Source organism: Ranitomeya imitator, chromosome 2 (genome assembly GCF_032444005.1).
Source record: "Ranitomeya imitator isolate aRanImi1 chromosome 2, aRanImi1.pri, whole genome shotgun sequence".
Taxonomy (NCBI): Eukaryota; Metazoa; Chordata; class Amphibia; order Anura; family Dendrobatidae; genus Ranitomeya; species Ranitomeya imitator.
In genome coordinates this window covers 239,701,933-239,716,984 of record NC_091283.1, presented here as the reverse complement: position 1 = coordinate 239,716,984, position 15,052 = coordinate 239,701,933, and positions in this window count along the sequence as shown.

Genomic DNA, 15,052 nt, shown 5'->3' with positions numbered 1-15,052 from the left:
GGGCATTACGAGTTTAGGAGACCCGCTCCTTTGTAGTGGGACAGTTTTTTTTATGAGGCCCTCCTCCATGTTTCTTCCAAAGGCGATTATGGTGCGTGCAAATTTGGGTCAAGGTGGCTCCTGCATTCAATGCATAAGGAAACAGTATGGCAGGACCAACTGAAGAATGTGAACTGGGTTTTCCTGTGGCCATCCAGTATCTGGGTTCAAAGGCTTATTGGGGTGCATATGACTTGATAGAAGGGCAGGCCTTGCATTCAGTGCAACATTGCTCCCTCCGGTGGTTTTAAGTGGTATGGCTGCTCCTTGGATTTAGCAGTCTGCAGCTGCTTCCACTGATTGTCTTTCTGCTCGGCTTTTATGCCTGGCTCTTCCCTTCAGCCAGTGCCACTAGTCTATGGTTCCTGGTTGGATTCACATCTCTGCTTGGATTTCCCTGATATCCTGACCAGTTCAGCAAAGATAAGTCCTTGCTTTGCTCTTTTCTGTCCACATGTTGTGGACTTAATTGTTCTGTACATTCTATATTTTGTCCAGCTTGTCAGTATGGATTTTTTCAGTTAAGCTGGAAGCTCTGGGAAGCAGATTTACCCTCCACACCTTTAGTCAGGTGTGGAGATTTTTGTAAACTCTGTGTGGATTTTTCTAGTTTTTAATACTGACCGCACAGTATCCTGTCCTGTACTATCTATCTAGCTAGACTGGCCTCCTTTGCTACATCCTGGTTTCATTCTATGTATGTCTTTTCCCTCTCCAATCACAGTCATTACTTGTGGGGGGCTATCTATCCTTTGGGGATTTTCTCTGAGGCAAGATAGCTTTCCTGTTTCTATCTTTAGGGGTAGTTAGTTCTCAGGCTGTGACGAGGTGTCTAGGGAGTGACAGGAACATCCCACGGCTATTTCTAGTGTTGTGTTGAGCTTAGGAACTGCGGTCAGTACAGGTACCACCTCCTTCAGAGCTCGTCCCATGTTGCTCCTAAACCACCAGTTCATAACAGTACAAGTGGCCAAAAATGAATTAAATGCATCTCAAAAGAAGGAAAAAAAAATTCTGAGCCATTTTTTTTTCCGCGCTCTGTTTTGTCTTTTTTTTCCTCTTGATCTCTGGGTGGTTCAGGATTTTGGCTCTGGCATGGATGTTCAGGGTTTGTTTTCTCGTGTGGATCAACTTGCTGCAAGAGTACAGAATATCCAAAATTATGTTGTCCAGACTCCGGCTTTAGAGCCTAGAATTCCTATTCCTGATTTGTTTTTTGGGGACAGATCCAAGTTTTTGAACTTTAAAAATAACTGCAAATTGTTTTTTGCTTTGAAACCCCGTTCTTCTGGTGATCCCATTCAGCAAGTTAAAATCATCATGTCCTTGCTGCGTGGTGACCCTCAGGACTGGGCATTCTCCCTTGAATCAGGGGATCCGGCATTGCTGAATGTAGATGCATTTTTTCAAGCGCTCGGATTATTGTATGACGAACATGCAGCATGCAGAAAAAAACGTGTTGGCCCTGTGTCAAGGTCAGGAAGCGGCAGAATTATACTGCCAGAAATTTAGAAAATGGTCTGTGCTCACTAAATGGAATGAGGATGCTCTGGCTGCAATTTTCAGAAAAGGTCTTTCTGAAGCCCTTAAAGATGTTATGGTGGGCTTCCCTACGCCTGCTGGTTTGAGCGAATCTATGTCTCTAGCCATTCAGATTGATCGGCGTCTGCGCGAGCGCAAAGCTGTGCACCATATGGCAGTGTCCTCTGAGCAGAGTCCTGAGCCTATGCAATGTGATAGGATTTTGACCAGAACAGAACGGCAGGAATTCAGACGTCAGAATAGGCTGTGTTTTTACTGTGGTGATTCTGCTCATGTTATTTCTGATTGCCCTAAGCGTACTAAGAGGGTCGCTAGGTCTGTTACCATCAGTACTGTACAGCCTAAATTTCTCTTATCTGTGACCCTGATTTGCTCATTATCGTCCTTTTCTGTCATGGCATTTGTGGATTCAGGCGCTGCCCTGAACTTAATGGACTTAGAATTCTGTGGTTTTTCCTTGCAGCCTTTGCAGAGCCCTATTCCTTTGAGGGGCATTGATGCTACACCATTGGCCAAGGATAAACCTCAGTACTGGACGCAGATGACCATGTACATGGCTCCAGCACATCAGGAAGATTGCCGTTTTCTGGTGTTGCATAACCTGCATAATGTTGTTGTACTGGGTTTTCCATGGCTACAGAAACATAATCCGGTGCTGGATTGGAAAACTATGTCTGTGACTAGTTGGGGTTGTCACGTTGTGACGTTCCTTTGATGTCAATTTCCTCTTCCCCCTCTTCTGAGGTCCCTGAGTTTTTGTCGGATTTCCAGGATGTATTTGATGAGCCCAAGTCCAGTTCCCTTCCACCGCACAGAGACTGTGATTGTGCTATTAACTTGATTCCTGGTTGCAAGTTCCCTAAGGGCCGACTTTTCAATCTGTCTGTGCCAGAGCATGCTGCAATGCGGAGTTATGTTAAGGAGTCTTTGGAGAAGGGGCATATTCGGCCGTCTTCGTCACCATTGGGAGCGGGTTTCTTTTTTGTTGCTAAGAAGGATGGCTCCTTGAGACCCTGTATAGATTATCGTCTTCTTAATAAGATCACGGTCAAATTCCAATACCCCTTGCCTTTGCTTTCTGATTTGTTTGCTCGGATTAAGGGGGCTAGTTGGTTTACTAAGATTGACCTTCGAGGGGCATATAATCTTGTTCGTATTAAACAGGGTGACGAATGGAAAACTGCATTTAATACGCCTGAAGGCCATTTTGAATATCTTGTGATGCCTTTCGGGCTTTCTAATGCTCCTTCTGTATTTCAGTCCTTCATGCATGATATTTTCCGCAATTACCTTGATAAATTCATGATTGTGTATTTGGATGATATTTTGATTTTTTCCGATGATTGGGAGTCTCATGTGAAGCAGGTCAGGATTGTATTCCAGATCCTTCGTGATAATGCTTTATTTGTGAAGGGGTCTAAGTGCCTATTCGGAGTTCAGAAGGTCTCTTTTTTGGGTTTTATTTTTTCTCCATCGTCTATGGAAATGGATCCTGTTAAGGTCCAAGCCATTCATGACTGGATTCAACCCACATCTGTGAAGAGCCTTCAGAAATTTTTGGGCTTTGCTAATTTCTATCGCCGTTTCATTGCCAACTTTTCCAGTGTGGTTAAGCCCCTTACTGATTTAACGAAAAAAGGCGCTGATGTGACGAATTGGTCCTCTGCGGCTGTTGAGGTCTTTTGGGAGCTTAAACGCCGATTTACTTCTGCCCCTGTGTTGCGTCAGCCGGATGTTTCTCTTCCTTTTCAGGTTGAGGTTGATGCTTCTGAGATTGGGGCAGGGGCCGTTTAGTCTCAGAGGAATTCTGATGGTTCTTTGATGAAACCGTGTGCTTTTTTTTCCAGAAAGTTTTCGCCTGCAGAGCGCAACTATGACGTCGGCAATCGTGAGTTGTTGGCTATGAAGTGGGCATTTGAGGAGTGGCGACATTGGCTTGAGGGAGCCAAGCACCGCGTTGTGGTCTTGACTGATCATAAGAATCTGATTTACCTAGAGTCGGCCAAGCGGCTGAACCCTAGACAGGCTCGATGGTCCCTGTTTTTCTCCCGTTTTGATTTTGTGGTCTCGTATCTTCCGGGATCTAAGAATGTTAAGGCTGATGCCCTCTCTAGGAGTTTTTTGCCTGATTCTCCTGGAGTCCTTGAGCCGGTTGGCATTCTTAAGGAAGGGGTGATTCTTTCTGCCATCTCCCCTCATTTGCGGCGGGTGCTTCAGGAGTTTCAGGCTGATAAGCCTGACCGCTGTCCAGTGGGGAAGCTGTTTGTTCCTGATAGATGGACAAGTAGGGTAATTTCTGAGGTTCATTGTTCAGTGTTGGCTGGTCATCCTGGGATTTTTGGTACCAGAAATTTGGTTGCTAGGTCCTTTTGGTGGCCTTCCTTGTCGCGGGATGTGCGTGCTTTTGTGCAGTCCTGTGGGACTTGCACCCGGGCCAAGCCTTGCTGTTCCCGCGCTAGTGGGTTGCTTTTGCCTTTGCCGGTCCCTGAGAGGCCCTGGACGCATATTTCCATGGATTTTATTTTGGATCTTCCTGTTTCCCAGAAGATGTCTGTTATCTGGGTGGTTTGTGACCGGTTCTCTAAAATGGTCCATCTGGTACCTTTGCCTAAGTTGCCTTCCTCCTCAGTAGAGTTGAGCGACCTTGACCTTTTTAGAGTCGAGCCGGGTTTTGCGAAACCCGACTATGTCCAAAGTCGGGTCGAGTGAAATCGGCCGATTATGACGTAAAGTCGGGATCGACCGAAACACGAAACCCAATGCAAGTCAATGGGGCAGCATAGTCGGCAGTGAGTGGGGGCCAGGAAAACACCTAGAGTGCCCATTTTAATGTCAAAACCATCCATTCTTCTTAATGAAGCTTGTCAAGCGTAATTTACCTTATAATAATTGGAAGGCATTTGAAATTGGGGGTCATTTGGATAAAGTTGTGGGGGGTAGGGCTGGTTCAAGTAATTAGTGGGCCCAGGAAATCTGGACCACGTCACGGCAGTGGAGCAGGGAGAGGTAAGTATTTCAACTTTGCAAGTGCTGTGAACCTGAGCAAGCAGGGGGGGCCCACTCGTTGGCATTGGCACTGGCACAGGGCCCCTCAAAGTACAGCGGTGTGTTTGCACGGCGGGGGCGCCTCCCACCGGCAGCAACACTTTTGCGTACTATGAGAGGCCCTGTGCCAGTGACGTCGCCAACTAGTATTCCTCCCCCCACCTGATGAAGGAACCTGCACTTTCATCTGCACCTTCCTCTTTGTCCCCGTGTAAGGTGGTATGGTATGCGGGAAGAGCAACCTGACTTTCAGCAGGGTCACAATGTTGTTGTGTAGCGTGCACGGGGAATGTTGCGTTATGGGTCAATGTACCAGCAGACTCATCTATCACTGGCTGGGCAATGGGCACGATGAAGTGGAAACACAGATATAGGCCCAAAGAAGAAAGTGGGCTAAATGCAGTTCAAAATTGGTAACACAGGAATAACCAGGGGGCATTGCAGTGGAGGACAACTGGAATGAGAGGCTGACACAGAGAGTAGGGCCAAATCAGTAAGTAGTCGAAATGCAGTTCAAAATTGGCAACCGTAGTAAACAGGCGGCACAGCTTTGTTCAGTGGAGGAGAACAGCAAGGAGTGGCAGACACCGATAGTAGGCCCCAAACCAACTAGTACGCCAAATGCAGTTGTTCCATTTAACCACAATTTAATGAGAGCCTGAAGATAGAAGCTCAGGAAAGGCAACCTGGGGAACACCTTGGAGTGTAACACACCATCTCTCTCCACCCCATACCCATTTTGTATGGCCTAATGCAGTGTACTTTTCTACAACTACTAAACGAGAGTCGGAAGACCGAAGCAATGGCAAGGAAACCTGGGGAACACCTTAGAGTGTAACACACCCTCTCTCTACACCCCATACCCAATTTGAAGGTCTAATGCAGTGTAGTTTCCAAGAACTACTAAACGAGAGCCGGAAGATCGAAGCTCAGGAAAGGCAACCTGGGGAACACCTTGGAGTGTAACACACCCTCTCGCTACACCCCATACCCAATTTGAAGGCCTAATGCAGCGTAGTTTCCAACAACTACTAAACGAGAGCCGGAAGATCGAAGCTCAGGAAAGGCAACCTGGGGAACACCTTGGAGTGTAACAAACCCTCTCTCTACACCCCATACCCAATTTGTAGGCCTAATGCAGCGTAGTTTCCGACAACTACTAAACGAGAGCATGAAGATCGAAGCTCAGGAAAGGCAACCTGGGGAACACCTTGGAGTGTAACACACCCTCTCTCTACACCCCATACCCAATTTGTAGGCCTAATGCAGCGTAGTTTCCGACAACTACTAAACGAGAGCCGGAATATCGAAGCTCAGGAAAGGCAACCTGGGGAACACCTTGGAGTGTAACACACCCTCTCTCTACACCCCATACCCAATTTGAAGGCCTAATGCAGTGTAGTTTCCAAGAACTACTAAACGAGAGCCGGAAGATCGAAGCTCAGGAAAGGCAACCTGGGGAACACCTTGGAGTGGAACACACCATCTCTCTACACCCCATACCCAATTTGAAGGCCTAATGCAGCGTAGTTTCCAACAACTACTAAACGAGAGCCGGTAGATCGAAGCTCAGGAAAGGCAACCTGGGGAACACCTTGGAGTGTAACACAACGTCTCTCTACACCACGGAAGGGATGATTCTTAGGAAGGAAGGCTGTTGGAAATAAGCATTGCGCGTCCGAGGGTGATTAGATTCTTATTAGGTATATACTCACCCTCGGACGCGCCCTGCTTCTTTATTTGGAATGAATGTTTATTTGCAATGTGGTGTTGACTTTCTCTATTATTTTGGTAATTAATGATTTTATTATTTTCATTATTTTGCATCTTCTCGGCAATAATATAAAGAAGACGCGACAGGACAACACTCGGTGGATGCCATATGTGTGTTTTCAATTTAAAAAAACTTTCAGTTAACTACTTGCAGGAGAAAGTAATTGTAGCTGGTGGCCATTTTTAGTACTGTACCAGATTTTAGTTGTGTGTTTGTTTTTAATGTTAAAATGTCTGCATTTGATATCTCACCAGTATTTTCTTTTTTATAAGCAAAATACTTATTTTTATATTTTCTGATGTTGGTTCCAGGGGTACACGGCCAGCAGTGCCCTGGTCAGTGTAGTAGTAGTTGAAAGAATGGACCGCAGACAGGCATCGAAGGCCTAAAATAAAAACACATGGCTGTAGGCAATTTTAAATTGGTTCCAGGGGTACACGGACAGCAGTGGTGTGGTCAATGGAGGCCTAGTGGAAGGAGTGACCGCAGACAGGCATCGAAGGCCTAAAATAATAACACATGGCTGTAGGCAATTTTAAATTGGTTCCAGGGGTACACGGACAGCAGTGGTGTGGTCAGTGGAGGCCTAGTGGAAGGAGTGACCGCAGACAGGCATCGAAGGCCTAAAATAATAACACATGGCTGTAGGCAATTTTAAATTGGTTCCAGGGGTAGACGGGCAGCAGTGACCTGGTCAGTGTAGTAGTAGTTGAAAGAATGGACCGCAGACAGGCATCGAAGGCCTAAAATAAAAAAATTGGGCTGGCTGTAGGCAATTTTAAATTGGTTCCAGGGGTACACGGGCAGCAGTGGTCTGGTCAGTGGAAGTCTAGTGGAAGGAGTGACCGCAGACAGGCTTCCAAGGCCTAACATAACAAACTTGGGCTGGCTGTAGGCACTTTTAAATTGGTTCCAGGGGTACACGGGCAGCAGTGACCTGGTCAGTGTAGTTGTAGTTGAAAGAATGGACCGCAGACAGGCATCGAAGGCCTAAAATAAAAAAATTGGGCTGGCTGTAGGCAATTTTAAATTGGTTCCAGGGGTACACGGGCAGCAGTGGTGTGGTCAGTGGAGGCCTAGTGGAAGGAGTGACCGCAGACAGGCATCGAAGGCCTAAAATAATAACACATGGCTGTAGGCAATTTTAAATTGGTTCCAGGGGTACACGGGCAGCAGTGACCTGGTCAGTGTAGTAGTAGTTGAAAGAATGGACCGCAGACAGGCATCGAAGGCCTAAAATAAAAAAATTGGGCTGGCTGTAGGCAATTTTAAATTGGTTCCAGGGGTACACGGACAGCAGTGGTGTGGTCAGTGGAGGCCTAGTGGAAGGAGTGACCGCAGACAGGCATCGAAGGCCTAAAATAATAACACATGGCTGTAGGCAATTTTAAATTGGTTCCAGGGGTACACGGACAGCAGTGGTGTGGTCAGTGGAGGCCTAGTGGAAGGAGTGACCGCAGACAGGCATCGAAGGCCTAAAATAATAACACATGGCTGTAGGCAATTTTAAATTGGTTCCAGGGGTAGACGGGCAGCAGTGACCTGGTCAGTGTAGTAGTAGTTGAAAGAATGGACCGCAGACAGGCATCGAAGGCCTAAAATAAAAAAATTGGGCTGGCTGTAGGCAATTTTAAATTGGTTCCAGGGGTACACGGGCAGCAGTGACCTGGTCAGTGTAGTAGTAGTTGAAAGAATGGACCGCAGACAGGCATCGAAGGCCTAAAAGTAAAAAAATTGTGCTGGCTGTAGGCAATTTTAAATTGGTTCCAGGGGTACACGGGCAGCAGTGGTGTGGTCAGTGGAGGCCTAGTGGAAGGAGTGACCGCAGACAGGCATCGAAGGCCTAAAATAATAACACATGGCTGTAGGCAATTTTAAATTGGTTCCAGGGGTACACGGGCAGCAGTGACCTGGTCAGTGTAGTAGTAGTTGAAAGAATGGACCGCAGACAGGCATCGAAGGCCTAAAATAAAAAAATTGGGCTGGCTGTAGGCAATTTTAAATTGGTTCCAGGGGTACACGGACAGCAGTGGTGTGGTCAGTGGAGGCCTAGTGGAAGGAGTGACCGCAGACAGGCATCGAAGGCCTAAAATAATAACACATGGCTGTAGGCAATTTTAAATTGGTTCCAGGGGTACACGGACAGCAGTGGTGTGGTCAGTGGAGGCCTAGTGGAAGGAGTGACCGCAGACAGGCTTCCAAGGCCTAACATAACAAACTTGGGCTGGCTGTAGGCACTTTTAAATTGGTTCCAGGGGTACACGGGCAGCAGTGGTCTGGTCAGTGGAAGTCTAGTGGAAGGAGTGACCGCAGACAGGCTTCCAAGGCCTAACATAACAAACTTGGGCTGGCTGTAGGCACTTTTAAATTGGTTCCAGGGGTACACGGGCAGCAGTGACCTGGTCAGTGTAGTAGTAGTTGAAAGAATGGACCGCAGACAGGCTTCGAAGGCCTAACATAACAAACTTGGGCTGGCTGTAGGCACTTTTAAATTGGTTCCCGGGGTACACGGGCAGCAGTGGTCTGGTCAGTGGAAGTCTAGTGGAAGGAGTGACCGCAGACAGGCTTCCAAGGCCTAACATAACAAACTTGGGCTGGCTGTAGGCACTTTTAAATTGGTTCCAGGGGTACACGGGCAGCAGTGGTCTGGTCAGTGGAAGTCTAGTGGAAGGAGTGACCGCAGACAGGCTTCCAAGGCCTAACATAACAAACTTGGGCTGGCTGTAGGCACTTTTAAATTGGTTCCAGGGGTACACGGGCAGCAGTGGTCTGGTCAGTGGAAGTCTAGTGGAAGGAGTGACCGCAGACAGGCTTCGAAGGCCTAACATAACAAAATTGGGCTGGCTGTAGGCACTTTAAATTGGTTCCAGGGGTACATGGGCAGCAGTGTATGGTCAGTGGAAGTCTAGTGGAAGGAGTGACGGCAGACAGTCTTCGAAGGCCTAACATAACAAAATTGGGCTGACTGTAGGCACTTTTAAATTGGTTCCAGGGTAACACGGCCAGCAGTGGCCTGGTCAGTGTAGTAGTTGTAGAAAGAAGGGACCGCAGACAGGCTTCGAAGGCCTAACATAACAAAAATGTCAAAACAATGGTATTGTCAGTGCCAGGCATTGAAGGATGTCAGCGCCTAGACTACACATTGGTGAAGCTGTGAGAGATAATTTTGCTAGTGGTAGAGCACTGTTTGAGCTGGGGGGGGGAACTGTCTTGTGGCCGGCGTTACAGGCACAGGGCCCCTCATATTACAACGGTGTGTCTGACGTTGGGTGCGCACCACCACCGCCAGAGACACTTTATTGTACTATGAGGGACCCAGTGGCAGTGCCGTCGACCAAAAGCGGCCACACCCACCTCTTCAGACAAACAGCACTCTCAAGGGTCCAAGCGCAAAGTGGCGATAGCACGGCCCCGTGTGGGGAGTTTGGCCATTTCGTGAGGTGGAAACATGTCGTATGCTGGACAATCAGGTGAAGAAAATTACGAGATTGGAAAAGTCATTCAGAATAGTCCACAGGCAAGACCTTTTCATAGGAAAGCTAGGTGTCAGCCGGGCAGGGTGGGGCAAAAGATTTTGAAATCCAGTTGTGGTTCATTTTAATGAAGGTTAGATCATCTACATTTTGGGTAGCCAGACGAGTCCTTTTTTCTGTTAGTATTGAACCTGCAGCACTGAATACTCTTTCTGATAGGACACTAGCTGCCGGGCAAGCAAGCTCCTGCAATGCATATTCTGCCAATTCTGGCCAGGTGTCTAATTTGGATGCCCAGTAATCAAATGGGAATGACGGTTGAGGGAGAACGTCGATAAGGGATGAAAAATAGTTTGTAACCATACTGGACAAATGTTGTCTCCTGTCACTTTGAATTGATGCTGCAGTACCTGTCCTGTCTGCGGTCATAGAAAAATCACTCCACAACCTGGTCAGAAAACCCCTCTGGCCAACGCCACTTCTGATTTCTGCCCCTCTAACACCTCTGGTCTGCTGGCCCCTGGAGCTCGTGTGAGAACGATCACGGGCGCTGTGTGCAGGGAATGCCAGAAGCAAACGGTCAACAAGAGTTGATTGTTTTGTTGCTAATATTAGTTCCAAGTTCTCATGTGGCATAATATTTTGCAATTTGCCTTTATAGCGAGGATCAAGGAGGCAGGCCAACCAGTAATCGTCATCGTTCATCATTTTTGTAATGCGTGTGTCCCTTTTGAGGATACGCAAGGCATAATCCGCCATGTGGGCCAAAGTTCCCGTTGTCAAATCTGCGGTTGTGCTTGGTTGAGGGGCAGTTGCAGGCAAATCTACGTCACTTGTGTCCCTCAAAAAACCAGAACCCGGCCTTGCCACGCCACCAATTTCCCGTGCCCCCGGGAAAGCTTCCTCATTAAAAATATACTCATCCCCATCATCCTCCTCATCCTCCACCTCCTCTTCGCCCGGTACCTCGTCATGTACACTGCCCTGACCAGACAATCGCTGACTGTCATCAAGGCTTTCCTCTTCCTCTGGTGCAGACGCCTGATCCTTTATGTGCGTCAAACTTTGCATCAGCAGACGCATTAGGGGGATGCTCATGCTTATTATGGCGTTGTCTGCACTAACCAGCCGTGTGCATTCCTCAAAACACTGAAGGACTTGACACATGTCTTGAATCTTCGACCACTGCACACCTGACAACTCCATGTCTGCCATCCTACTGCCTGCCCGTGTATGTGTATCCTCCCACAAAAACATAACAGCCCGCCTCTGTTCGCACAGTCTCTGAAGCATGTGCAGTGTTGAGTTCCACCTTGTTGCAACGTCTATGATTAGGCGATGCTGGGGAAGGTTCAAAGAACGCTGATAGGTCTGCATACGGCTGGAGTGTACAGGCGAACGGCGGATATGTGCGCAAAGTCCACGCACTTTGAGGAGCAGGTCGGATAACCCCGGATAACTTTTCAGGAAGCACTGCACCACCAGGTTTAAGGTGTGAGCCAGGCAAGGAATGTGTTTCAGTTGGGAAAGGGAGATGGCAGCCATGAAATTCCTTCCGTTATCACTCACTACCTTGCCTGCCTCAAGATCTACAGTGCCCAGCCACGACTGCGTTTCTTGCTGCAAGAACTCGGACAGAACTTCCGCGGTGTGTCTATTGTCGCCCAAACACTTCATAGCCAATACAGCCTGCTGACGTATGCCAGTAGCTGCCCCATAATGGGAGACCTGGTGTGCAACAGTGGCAGGTGCGGATGGAGTGTTTGTGCGACTGCGGTCTGTGGACGAGCTCTTGCTTCTGCAGGAGGACGTGGAGGAGGAGGAGGAGGAGGAGGGGGTGCGAACGGCTACAGACAACTGTTTACTAGACCGTGGGCTAGGCAGAACTGTCCCAAACTTGCTGTCCCCTGTGGACCCTGAATCCACCACATTTACCCAGTGTGCCGTGATGGACACGTAACGTCCCTGGCCATGCCTACTGGTCCATGCATCTGTTGTCAGGTGCACCTTTGTGCTCACAGATTGCCTGAGTGCATGGACGATGCGCTCTTTAACATGCTGGTGGAGGGCTGGGATGGCTTTTCTGGAAAAAAAGTGTCGACTGGGTAGCTCGTAGCGTGGTACAGCGTAGTCCATCAGGTCTTTGAAAGCTTCGCTTTCAACTAACCGGTAGGGCATCATCTCTAACGAGATTAGTCTAGCTATGTGGGCATTCAAACCCTGTGTACGCGGATGCGAGGCTAAGTATTTCCTTTTTCTAACCATAGTCTCATGTAGGGTGAGCTGGACTGGAGAGCTGGAGATCGTGGAACTAGCGGGGGTGCCGGTGGACATGGCAGACTGAGAGACGGTGGGAGATGGTATTGTTGCCGCCGGTGCCCTAGATGCAGTGTTTCCTACTACGAAACTGGTGATTCCCTGACCCTGACTGCTTTGGCCTGGCAAAGATACCTGCACAGATACAGCAGGTGGTGCGCTAAATGGTGGTCCTACACTGCCGGAAGGGATGTTGCGTTGATGACTAGCTTCATTGGCCGAGGGTGCAACAACCTTAAGGGACGTTTGGTAGTTAGTCCAAGCTTTCAAATGCATGGTGGTTAAATGTCTATGCATGCAACTAGTATTGAGACTTTTCAGATTCTGACCTCTGCTTAAGGAAGTAGAACATTTTTGACAGATGACTTTGTGCTGATCAATTGGATGTTGTTTAAAAAAATGCCAGACTGCACTCTTTCTAGCATCGGATACCTTTTCAGGCATTGCAGACTGAGCTTTAACCGGATGGCCACGCTGTCCTCCACCAGGTTTTGGCTTTGCCACGCGTTTTGGGCAAGATACGGGCCCGGCAGATGGAACCTGTGGCGATGTTGATGCCTGCTGCGGCCCCTCCTCCTCCTCTGCTTCAGAACTGCTGCCGCCTGCACCCTGTTCCCCCAATGGCTGCCAATCGGGGTCAAGAACTGGGTCATCTAATAACTCTTCTTGTACCTCCTGCGCAACTTCGTCTGTGTCACCGTGTCGTTCGGTGGTATAGCGTTCGTGATGGGGCAACATAGTCTCATCAGGGTCTGATTCTTGATCAGCACCCTGCGAGGGCAATGTTGTGGTCTGAGTCAAAGGACCAGCATAGTAGTCTGGCTGTGGCTGTGCGTCAGTGCACTCCATGTCAGATTCAATTTGTAATGGGCATGGACTGTTAACTGCTTCACTTTCTAAGCCAGGGACGGTATGTGTAAAGAGCTCCATGGAGTAACCCGTTGTGTCGCCTGCTGCATTCTTCTCTGTTGTTGTTTTTGCTGAAGAGGACAAGGAAGTGACTTGTCCCTGACCGTGAACATCCACTAACGACGCGCTGCTTTTACTTTTACCAGTTTCACGAGATGAGGCAAAAGAGCTAGAGGCTGAGTCAGCAAGATAAGCCAAAACTTGCTCTTGCTGCTCCGGCTTTAAAAGCGGTTTTCCTAATCCCAGAAAAGGGAGCGTTCGAGGCCTTGTGTAGCCGGACGACGAACCTGGCTCCACAGCTCCAGACTTAGGTGCAATATTTTTTCCCCCACGACCACCTGATGCTCCACCACTACCACTACCCTCATTACCAGCTGACAATGAACGCCCCCGGCCACGACCTCTTCCACTAGACTTCCTCATTGTTTTAAAAACGTAACCAAACTAACGTTATTTGTTGCAGTCACACAACTTACACGGTGAGCTATAACTTCAGTATGATTTAGCTACCCCTTTACAGGTTGGTGAGACCACAGCGAAAATCAGGCCCAATGTTACACACTCTTTTTTTGGTGGCTGCAAATTAGAGAGATGCCCCACACGCAGGACTGTCACTGAAGCACAAATGTTAATATTAATGTCACACTATTATTTTTTTTTTATTTTTATTTTTTTCAGGAACACTTTAGAAACCCCCCCAAAAAAAAAAAAAAAGATTTTTGCAGGGAGAATTTAGAAAACAAATGTAACAAACTATATGCTTTCTATGGGCCACTGAGTGAGAGATGACGCACACAGGAATCAGGAGTGGCACACAAGCCCAGAGGCCAATATTTTTCTACCAATGATTGATGGAGTTATTTTCTCTGGTAGATTTTGGAACCCAAATCAAGGAAAAAAAATGTAGGCTTTCTATGGACCACAATTGGAGAGAGAGAGAGAGAGAGAGAGAGATGGCACACCCAGGAGTCAAGACTGGCACACAAGCAGAAAGGCCAATATTAATCTCCCACTGTTTTTTTTTTTTTTTTTTTTTTTTTTTTTTTTTCAGGGAGACTTTAGAAAAAAAAATAATAAAAAAAATATGATTTTATCAGGAAGAATTTAGAAACCAAATAAAATAAAATGATTTTTTCAGGGAGAATTTATAAAACAAATAAAAACAAAAATAGGCGTTCTATGGCCCACTGACTGAGAGATGACGCACACAGGAGTCAGGAGTGGCACACAAACCCAGAGGCCAATATTTTTCTACCAATGATTGATGTAGTTATTTTCTCTGGTAGATTTTAGAACCCAAATCAAGGAAAAAAAATATAGGCTTTCTATGGACCACAATTGGAGAGAGAGAGAGAGAGAGAGAGAGAGAGAGAGAGAGAGATGGCACACCCAGGAGTCAAGACTGGCACACAAGCAGAAAGGCCAATATTAATCTCCCACTGTTTTTTTGGTTGTTTTTTTTTTTTTTTTTTCAGGGAGACTTTAGAAAAAAAAATAATAAACAAAATATGATTTTATCAGGAAGAATTTAGAAACCAAATAAAATAAAATGATTTTTTCAGGGAGAATTTAGAAAACAAATAAAACCAAAAATAGGCGTTCCATGGCCCACTGACTGAGAGATGACGCACCCAGGAGTCAAGACTGGCACACAAGCAGAAAGGCCAATATTAATCTCCCACTGTTTTTTTTTTTTTTTTTCAGGGAGACTTTAGAAAAAAAAATAATAAAAAAAATGTGATTTTATCAGGAAGAATTTAGAAACCAAATAAAATAAAATGATTTTTTCAGGGAGAATTTAGAAAACAAATAAAACCAAAAATAGGCGTTCTATGGCCCACTGACTGAGAGATGACGCACCCAGGAGTCAAGACTGGCACACAAGCAGAAAGGCCAATATTAATCTCCCACTGTTTTTTTTTTTTTTTTTCAGGGAGACTTTAGAAAAAAAAAT